The sequence below is a fragment of the Gouania willdenowi genome, chromosome 1 (assembly GCF_900634775.1).
Source record: "Gouania willdenowi chromosome 1, fGouWil2.1, whole genome shotgun sequence".
NCBI classification, from domain to species: Eukaryota; Metazoa; Chordata; class Actinopteri; order Blenniiformes; family Gobiesocidae; genus Gouania; species Gouania willdenowi.
Genome location: NC_041044.1, coordinates 3,203,091 through 3,218,096, shown reverse-complemented (window position 1 = coordinate 3,218,096; position 15,006 = coordinate 3,203,091). Strand labels below are relative to the sequence as shown.

Genomic DNA, 15,006 nt, shown 5'->3' with positions numbered 1-15,006 from the left:
ATTATGACTTTCTTTCTCATAAATATGACTTTCTAACTCATAATTATGACTTTCCTTGGTGATTTTTTATTTTTTTTAGTGGCAGAAACGGGCTTCTATACAAACCAGATCCCGTGGGATTACCTTTCACAAGTAAGATTGAACAATACTTTTGGTTTATTTACCATTTATATAATGTTATGTCATCGTAACTAATGTTATTTACATGTATAAGAGCAGGAAATCATACTCTCTATTGTCTCTTGCTGTTTTTTTCTTCTTCATATTTTGAAGGTTTCCCAGTCTTGAGAAGACTAATTCCTCAGTGCTCTGTAGTGAGCAAAGAGGTGTATTTTTACTCTACATGCTAACAGAGATATGATTCATATGGAAAACAAAAGTTAGTATAACACTGCTAAATATTTATTTTTCTTTACCATTAGTTCTTTCTGCATGTTTAGGAATTATGCTGCGTTCACACCGGATGCGACACGAAATGTTCGTCCGACCAGATTACAAAGTCAATTGATAAATGGGTCTCAAATGCGAAATCTTTCCTGTGCGGCGGTGCAGTCCGATCCGCGCGCCAAGAGCGTTGGCCGTTTTTTTTCATATTCGCACATTTGCTCGAGTTGAAAATATTGAACTCCTGCAACTGTTTCGCATGACCAAAGCCAATCAGAGTCTTTGTTGACGATGACATCAGGCCGTCAACACGCACACCGGGCTGTTCACCCATTCAACCAAATTAGGGGAGTTCCTCAGTAGAAATAAATGCAGGCCAGGTGCATTAGACACCTGTCCAAGATGCCGGCTGCGCGAATCGTCAGCTCCAATAGGTCCATGAGGCGTCTATGTATATAATGTCTATGGTTTTCAACCTTTTCAGCCCAAAATAAAGATTCCAGAGACCATAGATATATATAAACACTAGATGAAGCAAGCAGGATTCGCCAGTGTAGCTCAACAGCGGCCATCTTACCTCAGACAACTGTTCTGATGCGCTCTACGGTAACTGTTGGAAGGTAAGTGATCAGCTTAAACAAAAATGGCAGTGGCTATCCGTACGATTGCCGAATCAATATGCCGACATTCAATCCTTATGCAGCGCCCCTATTTGGCCAGTTTAGGTCACGTGATAGGTCAGTCATTGGTCAGTTTAGGTCGCGTGACGAAACCTAACCCTTAACCTAAACTTAACCTTTAACCTAACCCTTAACCCTAACCCTTAGATGCTACGTACGTGTACTTTGGTAACCGTACCAGTAGCACCGGGGGTTGTTCGTACGGCAACCGTACAAATAGACACTTTCAACAAAAATACCCTTAACTCAATGAAATATTGACAAATTTACAAATGGTTTGTTGAAACGGTACATGTTGAAATTGCCGCTTTTGCTCTCGAAAAATGACTTAATTAATGCGTATGAAGGGGGAGGGAGTTTTAACACACCACACATCTCCTCCTATCAGTCAGATCTCTCGTGAGCGCCTCTTTCCCATCAGTCAGTTCTCTTGTCAGTCATGTGTCAGTTTTCTTGTTTTACACATCACACAGTTTCTTATCAGTTAGTTCTCTCATTATTATTAAATCTTTTCAGAACACATTCCCAAAAAGCTATTTTAATGTTTTAAAAACAAAATCTATTTTTTTTCCCAATAATTTCATGACTAAATCAAAAGAAATTCCATAAATGAGAAAACTGAATGTTCAAGAAGAAGTGAAAATACAAAACAATTTGCTGGGTTGGACCAGTTCTGGCTGACAGATGTGATTTGGGTGTTTGTTGTCTTCTTATGTGTTTGGGTGCACATGTTATATTCTACTGTATTGTGTTTATGTGGTCTTTACCTCAAAAGACAAAATAAAATAACATTGAACCTTGAAGCCTCATCGGTAAACAACTCTTAGTTCACAGGACGGGAATATATAAAGCTTTTAACTCAATGGTCCCAACAAAGCTTTTTTATAAACTCAAATACCTTGTACTTGATGATGCCATTTGTAAATGGATTTTTAATTGTTTAACTTGCCAACCACAAAGGGTCAAAGTTAATGGTTATATTTCTGATGAGCTGTGTACTAGCACTGGTTCCCCACAGGGATGTATTTGAAGCCCCCTGTTGTTCACCCTGTATACTCACGACCTTGTAGCATCTCATGAAAGCAATGTGATTATTAAATACAACCATCATTGGACTGATCAGCTCAAAAGATGAATCGCATTATTGCGAGGAGGTAGAAAAAGTCATTCAATGGAGTAAAGAAAACAACTTGCTTTCGAACACATCAAAAACTGGTGAACTTGTTATTGACTTTTGTCAAAACAGAAATCATTTACGTATTATTATCAATGATTGGGATGTGCAGATTATTGTAAATTATTGGGCGTGATTCTTTCTCACGACTTGAACTGGAGCTCTAATACCAGTATCATTGTTAAGAAAGCAAGACAGCGCCTCTTCTTTTTACACAAGCTTCATGACTTCACTCAAAATGCTCAAAAATATTCTTTTAAATTTCTACTATTGCCTAATTGAGTGTCTTAACCAATTGTATTACTGTGTGATCTCATAATTTCACTCTGAAAGAAAATGTCTAACCCCATAAGTATGAGAAAGAAAGTCATAATAATGACATAGAAAGTCATAGTCATGAGTTAGTAAATTCATAATATTGTAATTACGTGATAAAAAGTCATAAAAATGAGTTAGTAAATTTGTAAAAAAAAGAAAGTCAATTATGAGATAGAAAGTCAAGTCATGAGTTAATAAATTAATAATTGTGAGAAAGAAAGTCATAATTGTGAGATAAAAAGTCACTGTTTATTTTTGAAAATGTTAACAATATGGCAAACAAAATAAATGAAAAACAGAAAATAAATAGTTCTAAACAAAACAAAGTGTACAATATAAATAAAATAAAAAATACAGTATAAATATTTTTATTAACAAAACACTAAACCAACTATATGAACAATACAAATATTCAAATCAAGCATATCAAACATAACTTGATGAAAAATTGTGCAAAAGGAGAATTAGAGCTGCACCGGTTTGTGAAAACATGGCTAACTATGTTGATTTACCTCTGGTTTGCCATAATAACTCGCAACGTTTTAGATGTATGATAATATATGATAACAAGTTACTACTCGAACTAAACGTGGCCGACAGCCGAGGCACTGTAACGACCGATGGCCGGGGAAAACTACGCCGAAAAGAAAAAGCGGCCCCGGAAGCAGCGGGTTTTTCTGCCAGCATTCGCCGCCCCGAGAGCAGACAACGTGGCAGCGTCGCTACCGCGGAGAACTATTGGCTAGGCTAAAGTTGCTAAGCCAGGCAGCACGGCAGTATCAATGCTTGTCTCAGGCTTGAGGATTAACGCGACCATAAAATTACCGTTAAAAGAGCCAATAAGGATGTAGCTTGTTGGTCCGAGTGGTAAATATTATGGTAAAATGGTAAAAAAGTGATTGAAACCTTTTTCTTCCCTTGATTTAAACATATCAATGTTATTTTTAGCCTCCTCTGGGAAAGTCTTGTTTTGTTCTTTTTTCCTCCATTAATTTGCTGGAAGCAACGTTAGCATTACCACAGCAATCCCAACACAAAGCTATAGCTGTTACATTTAAGGAAGGATTTGGCCACAGTTGACACATAGAAAAGGGCATTTTAAGAGACACAGAGTGCATATAAAGTTAATCCATCTGTGGATAAAAACATTTTATGAGCAGGGCGGGGGTTAACGGCTATTCCACAAATTATTTACAAAAGTAGGCATTTGGTGGGAAAGCACATTCATACATTCTGTCTAAATTAAATCCAGTGGATTTGACCTTTTAACTCAGACTACGTTCAACGTGCGACGTCTGCTAAAAAACTATTATGTTACACATGAATGTTTGGGGATTTATCCTGGATTAACATTTTAAACATGCTGGCTACTACCATCATTACAGTTTATATTGACGTGTTTGGTAAAGGGAAATACAGTTTATCGCCATGGAGACACAAAACTTGCTTAAGTTAGCTTAGCACACAGTACAGGCTAGAGACCAGTGGTTCTCAAACTTTTTTGGCTCAACTTTCTCCAACGACAACATTTTCCTCAGAATACCAGTAATAGTGATAACATTTTTGAATAATATCATTTTGTAAAGAAGTGGAATTCAACAGTATTTTGTACCTTTTTTGCATCGTGACCCTATTTTGATATCAAAAACTTTCAGGCGGCCCCAAAGACACTTTTTTCTTCTAAGTAGTTTTTGATCATGTTTGTTTTATTGTGTTACAAATACAGAGCAGCTTGGATTAGTTACAAGTTGCACCAGCTCAGATATAAAGTGCATTTTATTTTACATAGATTTATATTTGAGAAAGTTAAACTATAGAATACATGTTGTTTTAAATTTAAAGAATATATTTTTACATAGTTATTATACATTTTTATCAATTACTCTACATTACAGGCAACCCTATTTAAATTCCAGACAACCCCACATGTGTCCACGACCCCACGGTTGAAAAACACTGATTTAGTGGCTTCAGAAAATATTTATTTCTATAGTTTTTATAATTTCCTGTCTTCTCCATTCTGGTGTGGGAACATTTATGATTCTTGTATTTTCAGTTAATTTCTAATCAAGATCATTTCTATAATCATTATTATGAATATCATTATTAACTAAAAATAAACATTTTAAAACCCATATTTTTCATGCTCACATTTAATAATTTTCCAGTATCTCTCTCTCTCTCTCTCTCTCTCTCTCTCTCTCTCTATGTACCCCCTGTAATGCCATCGTGTAGCCTTAGGGGTACACGTACCCCCATTTAAGAATCACTGGGCTCGACCTCCCACCATGCCTACTCAGGTTTACATGCACACACTGACTCCAAAAATAAACAAAAAAAATGAATCCAAAATCACAGAAAATGACGACAAAACTAAAATTAGACAAAAATGACTAAAATAATCACAAAAAGAGTAAAATATACAAAACAAACACATTCAATGACCAGAAAATTGGCAATGAAAACAAAACAAAATGATTCCTAAAACTCAAAGTACTTTTACTACAAAGCTGGATCTGAATTATCAGTTATGAGTCATGTAGTGTCACACAGACGCAGGGCTCGAGACTGCGAGTAAATTGGTCACATATGCGACTATTTTTTCAGTGTGTGCGAGTAAATTTTTGTCTGGTCTCATCTGTGCGAGTTCTAGTGAAAATCCAAAAGGAGTAAACTTCCTCATCCTCTGAGTCTTCCTCCTGTGAATCAGGGTCCGACATAGACACTACACTGAAAGAAATAACTATTAACATTTACTTAGAAAAATACTTGTAAGTATTTGCATGATGATATTTGAATGAAATTTTACTACTCTAAATCAAGTAAAACTCTCTTGCCTTTATCAAGTAAAACCTAAATGGTATTTGTAAATAAATCTTACCCTACTAAATCAGTTTTATTACACTTGGTTATGTGAAATAATGAAGTAAGGTGTATGTGATTTTTTGGATATTTCTGTGTGTGTCATAGAAATACTGAGTAACTTTTATGTGTGCTGATCATATACAATAATGGATTACTTTATTAAATGTTATTTATATTTTATCTGTTGCATCAGTTTATTTATTCTTATTACAAAAATAAATATTAAGCACTAAATTTGAGTAATAACTACAACATGTTAAATTTTATTGAATTAATATGAAAAATCAATAATACAAAAATGCCAATATTTATCAACAACTTTTTTGTTTATTGACAACCTTTTTTGTCCAAGTTTTACACTTAAAAGAACAATGAATCGACAATTATTGTTATTACAAACAAACACAATGTGTTTTCTGAAGGCACAGCTGTGAGAAATGGCTGCATGCGTTTACAGCTGTATTAACATTCATGAACAGTTTCGTATTTAGGGCAACAAATGATTGCAGTAGAGTATTTGGCATTGCAGTAGACACAAACTAAACTAGACAAAGAACCAAAAATTTGTCTAAAGTCTGCATGAAAAAGTGACTTCCAAAACATAATGGCTTACAAATGAAATCCAAGAATAAAACCACTTTGAAAAATGTGCAGGTGTTTCACCATAACAAAACTGCTTGCTAGCATAAAAATGCTATAACGGCAATGGCATGACAAGTCGCTTAAGCTGAACAAAATGTCATATTTTAAGTTTTGGACAGCAACTTCATTTTCAGGCTTTGTACTTTGGGGGATAGCTTTATTGCATCTAAATCTAAGAAAAGTTTCTGGAACACTTCAAAAGTGTAACGCAGTGTTGGAGGATAAACAAGATTCAGGGAATAAATGAGACCCATTAGCAGTGTACATGCCTTTGCAGCATTTCCACATCCAGTCAGAATCTCCTTGCCATCAAGAACAATGGAAACATCCACAGGCTCTTCAGCATAGGAAGCACGAACAACAGCGATCTTCATGTTGTGCTGACAAACATCCTCCAAGTTGTCCACCTAGATAAATAAAAGAGAGCAATAGTTACTTCAACACATACTCAACAGCGTACAAGTTTAAAGTAAAAAATGATATGCCCTAGCTATATTACAGTGAACTAAAATAAATAATAAACTTGAGTATGTTTTGTCTGTAACAGAATGATTACTAATTTAATAATCATAAATGCAATCATACAAATTTCAAGTATTTTACCTGGCAATCTAGAAAGAGGTCTTCCTCTTTTTCACCAAGGTAGAGCATTAATCCACGAATCACATCTCCACGTCTCATCTCAACAGTTTGGTCCTGTAAACAGTCAGACAGGAATTTATTAATAGTAAAGAAAAAATATTTAATGCACTCAGCACAAGCTCAAGACAGGTTCAATTGTGACCAAGTAAACACACCTGTCTCAGGTTGTCCAAGACAGGTCTCAGTTTTGCTCCAATAGCACCACCCTTCTTCCCTACTGGATCTCCTTTGTGACATCTGCTCTCCCTAGACTTCAATGTATGGCTCCCCTGAAAGACAAAATTACAAAAGAAAGAAATGAGGAATTAAATTAATTAATTTAGTTAGCAAACAATAAATAATGTTTACAGTTAAATGTTTACCAGACTGAAAGTGTGTAGTATCTTAGTGGTCTCAGTTAGGATTACTTTACTCTCCCCTTTTCTAAAAGACACATTTTAGGTCATTTCAAAATTACTAATGACATCATCTTTGCTGTGATTGTGTGACCAAACTGTTGTAACAGTATAGTTAACAGGTAATAACCATGCACTGATGGAATTTTGGTACACAGATTCCAAATCAAACATACCGGCTGGTGCTTGAAGGGTTTATGCTGCCTGCCGTTTGTCTTTTGAGAAATATGGGTCACTGTAGGACAAAAATACAAAAAGAAAACTTATTTAATCAATGCATTTAGCTGGTAAACAATAAATGTTTATAGTTAAATGTTTACCTGAGTGAAAGTTCCAAATGAATCTGAGGGATTTCAGTTTCAGGACTTTTCTGCAAGACAGGTTTTAGAAAATGACTCAAAATGACTAACATCACGTTGTTGTGATTGCGTGAATTAGCTGATAAACAGTATAGGGGTTTTAGAATGTATTAGTGGTGATGAACAGAGAGAGGTTTCACTGCTTCAAAAAAGCCAACTCTTATATAAAAAAGTAATACAGGTAAAAGCCAGTAAATTAGAATATTTAGAAAAACTTGATTTATTTCAGTAATTGCATTCAAAAGGTGTAACTTGTACATTATATTCATTCATTGCACACAGACTGATGCATTCAAATGTTTATTTCATTTAATTTTGATGATTTGAAGTGGCAACAAATGAAAATCCAAAATTCCGTGTGTCACAAAATTAGAATATTACTTAAGGCTGATACAAAAAAGGGATTTTTAGAAATGTTGGCCAACTGAAAAGTATGAAAATGAAAAATATGAGCATGTACAATACTCAATACTTGGTTGGAGCTCCTTTTGCCTCAATTACTGCGTTAATGCGGCGTGGCATGGAGTCCATGAGTTTCTGGCACTGCTCGGGTGTTATGAGAGCCCAGGTTGCCCTGATAGTGGCCTTCAACTCTTCTGCGTTTTTGGGTCTGGCATTCTGCATCTTCCTTTTCACAATACCCCACAGATTTTCTATGGGGCTAAGGTCAGGGGAGTTGGCTGGCCAATTTAGAACAGAAATACCATGGTCCGTAAACCAGGCACGGGTAGATTTTGCGCTGTGTGCAGGCGCCAAGTCCTGTTGGAACTTGAAATCTCCATCTCCATAGAGCAGGTCAGCAGCAGGAAGCATGAAGTGCTCTAAAACTTGCTGGTATACGGCTGCGTTGACCCTGGATCTCAGGAAACAGAGTGGACCGACACCAGCAGATGACATGGCACCCCAAACCATCACTGATGGTGGAAACTTTACACTAGACTTCAGGCAACGTGGATCCTGTGCCTCTCCTGTCCTCCTCCAGACTCTGGGACCTCGATTTCCAAAGGAAATGCAAAATTTGCTTTCGTCAGAAAACATGACTTTGGACCACTCAGCAGCAGTCCAGCTCTTTTTTTCCTTAGCCCAGGTGAGACGCATTTCGCGCTGTTTCTTGGTCAACAGTGGCTTGACACGAGGTATGCGGCAGTTGAAACCCATGTCTTTCAAGCGTCTCTTGGTGGTGGATCTTGAAGCACTGACTCCAGCAGCTGTCCACTCCTTGTGAATCTCCCCCACATTCTTGAATGGGTTTTTTTTTTTTTTTTTTTTTTTTTTTTTTCTTTTTTTTTTTTTTTTTTTTTTTTTTTTTTTTTTACTTCACCTTGTTTGCACATGCTGTTGAAGGTTAACACTACAAGAAGTGCAATCTTTTAACAGCAATGCATATTTTATTATTGCAATTAAATAAATGAGTTTATTTCATTGCATAATTGTGACCATCACCAGCCCTCCCTAGGGAAGGGTAAATACTTTATTAAAGGGAGGATGTAAAAGAGAGAGGGCAGTGTTACACCAGGGTGAGGGGGGTGGGGGGGGGGGAGTTAACAGGGAGGAGGGATACAAGATAGGAAAACGAATGGGTGGGGAATAATCAATAAGTTTCAAGTGATGTGATGTGAAATTGTGGTTGTGTATATTGTGCTTATTGTTGTGTTATCAAGCCAGTCTGGTGACCAGTGTGCGGCTTAGGAATAATGGTGGTGGCTGTGAGCAGAGGAGGAAGTGAGTGGAAGTTACATAAAACAGGTATTTGGGAACAACGTGTCTATGGTTGAGCCCAGTATGAGTGTTATCCCACAGCCCGAGGCCAGTGCGTCCATGACAAATGTGATTCCAAGAGCCGCTACTGCAAAACCCATGAGCCGCCCCCGGGCCCGAAGAAGCAGTCGGGCCAGCAGAAAGAGCGAGAGATCTAGGGGCCCCCGGCGACCACCCCACGGCCAAGCAGCCCCCCGAACGCCCCCAAGGTCCCAAGCCGAGAGGCTGCCATTGCCCCCCCCATACACACCCGAAAAGCCCCCAAGGAGCCAAGGACCAAGCGCACCACGCCACCGACTCCAACCCCCAACCCCCCGGCCCCCCAGCCCCCCACCCCCCCACCACCACCCACACCCCCGCGCCCAGCCCCCCGAGGGGAGGGCCCAGAGAGCCCCCCGCCCGAGACCCCAGCGGAGGAGCCAAAGCCCACGCCCAGCAGACGACCAGAGCCACGCCGAACAGGCAGCCGGCGGGCACCCGCCGGTGAGCCCAGAGCCAGCAAGGACCCGACCCCAGGCCAGGAGGACCCGGAATGGATGCAGCACCAGGAGCAGCCCGCCCAGGGCGAACGACCACACCCCAAGCCGCATAAGGCACCAGGGGGCCGCTGGGAGTCCCCCCGCCAGTCCCCAGGCACCCCAACCCAGCCCCCCCGGGCGCCCCAGATGCTGATGCCGCCCGCGCCACGAGCTTCAGTTCTTTAAAGCCAGGGCCCCCTCCAGAGGCCAAGCCAGAATGGGTTTTTTTTCACAATCCTGACCAGGGCGCGGTGATCCCTATTGCTTGTACACTTTTTCTGACCACAGTTGTTCCTTCCCTTTGCCTCTCCATTAATGTGTTTGGACACAGAGCTCTGAGAACAGCCAGCCTCTTCAGCAATAACCTTTTGTGTCTTTCCCTCCTTGTGCAATGTGTCGATGGTCGCCTTTTGGACAGCTGTCAAATCTGAAGTCTTCCCCATGTTTGTGTAGGCTTCAGAACTGGACTGAGAGACCATTTAAAGCCCTTTGCAGGTGTTTTGAGTTAATCAGCTGATTAGTTTGTGGCACCAGGTATCTTCAAAATTTAACCCTAACACAATATTCTAATTTTGTGACACACGGAATTTTGGATTTTCATTTGTTGCCACTTCAAATCATCAAAATTAAATGAAATAAACATTTGAATGCATCAGTCTGTGTGCAATGAATAAATATAATGTACAAGTTACACCTTTTGAATGCAATTACTGAAATAAATCAAGTTTTTCTAAATATTCTAATTTACTGGCTTTTACCTGTATATATAATAAGACAAGACGTGCCATTAATATTTGTTAAGCATAAGTAATAATCATAAGTATCAGTCGCATTTACATAAGTGGTTATTTTGTTTTGCATCGTGAGAAAGTGAGACTGTAATGAAAAGCATGATATCCAGAACGAGCTCCAAATCTAACATACCGGGGCACGGGGGGCTTAACGGGAGTGCGCGGTCCTCTGTTCACAGCCCAGAGATAAGTTTTAGAAACGAGAACAAGCTCTTTGCAGTCGAAAGAACAGGCATTCCCGTAAAGTCTCAACACACCCGCCATCGTTGTTTTGGTTGACGAGCACACGTGACGTGCCAAGGCAAAGCATGATGGGATCTGTAGTATTGACCGTAACAGTTGCGACACTTGCTGAAAATGTATGGATTTGGATTTTGCGTTAATTGTTTTCAGTGGTTTGCATTCGGTTCTTTCCTGTAGCGAGAAGTAAAAAATTAAATAAAATTGCGAAAATACAGCTCCAACTTTTTAGTAGAGGGGCTTGTGTGGCCATGCTTGTGGCGCTAGCATCGCAAACAGGTGCCTTGTTTTCTTAACGTCCTCGTCTGCGATAATATACTGAAACAAAAAATATGTATATTGTTGTACGAAAAACAGAAATGAAAAGTAGTTACTTACCTTAGCCTTTACATGTTTGCACATTGGAGTCCTGGAACAGCTCCTTTGACTGAATTCGCCTTTGGTTAAAGAGTCCGTCCTAACCGACTACCAGACTGAATCCCGGGTTGTAAGGGTCCCACTGCGCATGTGCCAATTCAAACTTGAGCTCTGATCTTTTTGGAGTAAATTTTACTCGGGTTTTCATAATAATTACAATAATTAAAAAAAACAGATTAATACTAAAATTACAGTAATTGTTACAGTTCCTATACAATTCATTATTTTAAATAATTAAATCACATATTAGTACACAATTTTAAATGACAAAAGTTAGTAAACACTGAGACCTAATTTTACAAAGTAGGAATTATGTAGTTTTACACAATAAAATTTAGTACACCCAAAAGTAATTTCTTTCAGTGTACACGCGCCATGTCACACACTGCTGCATCACCAACACTGGGGACAGGCATCTGGACGTGGGGCGGGCGATTGGGGGGATGGTGGGGTGGGAGGGCTCGCTGAGCTCACCGGGCATAGTGACGGAGTGCATGTGGGGCGCCGAGTGGAGAGCGTACACGCGCAGCGCATACACGATTCCACACCAAAAAGGAGGACCTCATCAGAGTCATCATGAAGGGGACAGAACTGATGGACGATGATGCCAGGACAGATGTTCAGCTGTGGGTCTCTCAGTTCAGGGGTCTGCAACCTGCGGCTCTGGAGCCTAATTTGGCCCTTTGACTCTTATGCAATGGCTCCCTATAGCTTTAAAAAAACTATTGAAATAAATAGTTTTTTTTTTTTTTTACAGAGGCTAATAATGATTAATGACAAATAAAATCAAGACATAACAATTTGTTAACCTAAAATAAATCACATTGTGCAATGACTCAGTACATTCCTACTTCACCAATGTACAGGTTAAATATGCATGTGTGGTAAGAAATGAGTTATTAGCATGTGTTGATTACATGATCATGTGTTATCATATTCAAGTTACTTTTTGTAGCCTTTCAAATTAAATAAAAATCTTCTTTATATAACATTGTGTTCATTTAAACTGAGATGTATAAGAATTTGAAGATGAAAGATACTGTTTTATTCATTGATGTTAATTTATTTTATTTTATTTCAAACTGTTTATAAGTTTCCATTTACATGATCAATATAAATCAAATCAAATGAAATCAAACATTATTCTATATAATTTAATACTGTATTGTCTTCATAGAGAAGGTATTTGTGGCTCCAGGAGGACTTTAATCCAGGTGAGATGAGGTTAAATGGTTCCTTGTAGAGTAAAGGTTGCAGACCCCTGACCAGGGGACGAGGGTTCGGAGACCCCACTATCAGAGCTGGACCCTTTGAATTTAATTGAATCGGGTGAAACAATGCAGATGTTAAGTTAGTTAAACTACTGTTAAGTCAACTATTTATCAGCACGCATGGCTTGAAAAAAAAAGGGGGTGCGACCAAATTCTGTGCTGATGCGACCAAAAAGAAAGTTAGTCGCACCAGTGCCACCACTGGAAAAGTGACTTTAGAGACGTGAGACAACAAGTGTACAGGATTTTGAACTAAAGAAATGAGGACCTTAGTCTTGTGTAAAGTTTGAGATTGGATGATTTTGATTGTTATTCACGTTGCGTCCGAAAACATGAAATGTCTCCACTGTAAGAAAGAGGGGCGCCTGGTCAGGGCATGTCCAGATTTTGGTGAGGGCGGCAGGTCAGCTGATAAACAGACCGGTGGGTGAGGAAGGAGTGGTGAGGAGATCACCCAAGGGCTGATGGGGGAGGAGGTGCAGGGACAGCGCAGACAAGTAGATGAACAAAGTGAAAGTACTGAGAAGGAGAGGAGGGCAGGTGGGAGAGTGCAGAATGACGGGAATAACGGAAAGGTAGGAGAACAATTAAAGAATGGAGAACAGATACAGAGTGGGAGCGATGCAGGTAAAACAGGCAAACAAGCGTAGAAAAGTCTATGAAGAGGAGATAAAAAACAGTTAAAGAAACACAGAAGTGTGTTGATGAAAGGCAGGGAGAGAAACAGTCACAGGTTGGAAAAGAGAATGGTGTAGATGGTAAATACAGAATGGTGCAGATGAAGGACGTATGTGTGAGTAGAGGAGATGATAGAAACAGAGGCCACAGCGTCCCTAGAGGGGAGCGCTGATACTGCAGAGGAGGGGATGCAGGAAGAGAAAAATAATGACTATGTTTAGCAGGAAATGAGTAAAACTTGTTTTAAAACAAGTAAGAAAGCAAAAGTGAAATCAGGAAGGGAACACAAGGAATCTGAAGGGTCGGAGTTCAGTGCTGATGAAGTTTTTTTCTCATCTAACTGATAGTGAGACATCTGCTTTTCTCAAAGACAAAGAAACAAAAAAGACTACAGTATTGAAAAAAATGTAAAAAATTAATTAAGAAAACAAAAAAACATGTGGGGAGTTAAAATTGAAAACTACTTCCCTGATAAAAAAAAAAAAAATAGTGTTGAAACAGTCAGAGATCTGATAAGAAGTCGAGGGAAAGGCTGTTTTACCAGGAGTTAGGATGGAGCTAACTAGAACACTGGATGCCTCTATACTGGCTAACTATAGACCAATCAGCAACCTTCCATTCATGGCCAAGATCATTGAGAAGGTGGTCTTCAACCAACTGAGTCAATTCTTAACATTCAACAAAATATTTGATAAATTTCAGTCAGGTTTTCGTTCTCATCACAGCACTGAAACTGCTCTTATCAAAGTGATCAATGACATAAGGTTGAACACTGATTCAGGAAAAGTATCTGTTCTCATTCTGTTGGATCTAAGTGCTGCATTTGACACTGTAGATCATACAATTTTGTTGCACAGATTGCAAACATGGGTTGGACTAAATGGAAAAGTAATGCAATGGTTTAAGTCATACTTGGAGGAGCGAAGCTATTTTGTAAGCATTGGAAACTTTGAATCTGACAGATTACCAATGTCCTGTGGGGTTCCTCAGGGATCTGTTCTTGGACCCCTTCTGTTTAACCTTTACATGCTTCCTTTAGGACAAATTTTACAGAACTGTAAGGTTGATTATCAGAGCTATGCAGATGACACACAACTATATCTATCACTGAACCCAGATGACTATGGTCCCATTGAGGTGTTGTGTGACTGTTTAGAAAAAGTAAACTGCTGGATGAGTGAAAACTTCCTTCAACTAAACCATGACAAGACGGAGGTGATTGTCTTTGGTAACAAGGAAAAGAGGACTGCTGTCAGCAAGTATCTTGAGTCTGGATCTTTAGAAGATAAAGACCAAGTCAAAAACCTTGTTGTTCTGATTGACTCAGATCTTACATTCAGCAGTCAGATCAAATTTATCACAAAAACAGCCTTCTACCACCTAAAGAACATCTCCAGAGTGAAAGGTTTAATGGCTCAGAAAGACCAGGAGAAACTGGTCCATGCTTTTATCTCCAGCAGACTGGACTATTGTAATGGTCTTCTGACAGGAATCCCCCAAAAGAGCATCAAACAGCTACAGCTGGTTCAGAACGCTGCAGCTCGGGTCTTAACCAGAACAAAGAGGTCAGAGCACATTACTCCAGTTTTAAAGTCTTTACACTGGCTCCCAGTCAGCCTCAGAATAGACTTTAAAGTTCTGCTGCTGGTGTATAAATCTGTGAATGGGTTTGGTCCAGAATACATCAGTGACATGTTAGTCAGGTATGAACCCAGCAGGTCTCTCAGATCTATGGACACAGATCAGATAGTGGAGCCCAGAGTTCACAGTAAACATGGTGATGCTGCTTTTAGTTGTTATGCTGCAAAGAAGTGGAACAAACTGCCAGCGGAGCTGAAGTCAGTATCTAATGTGAACATTTTTAAATCAAAGTT

General features: G+C 39.2%; 1 long non-coding RNA gene across 1 annotated transcript; it reads right to left on the bottom strand.

Annotated features, from left to right (window-relative positions):
* Positions 1–6,308: 6,308 nt before the first annotated feature.
* LOC114470449 (uncharacterized) lies at positions 6,309–7,109 on the bottom strand. Its single transcript, XR_003674875.1, has 3 exons — positions 7,068–7,109; positions 6,667–6,759; positions 6,309–6,470 (listed from the first exon to the last, which is right to left on the bottom strand). It is a non-coding gene; the product is annotated as an uncharacterized LOC114470449 (long non-coding RNA).
* Positions 7,110–15,006: the final 7,897 nt, after the last annotated feature.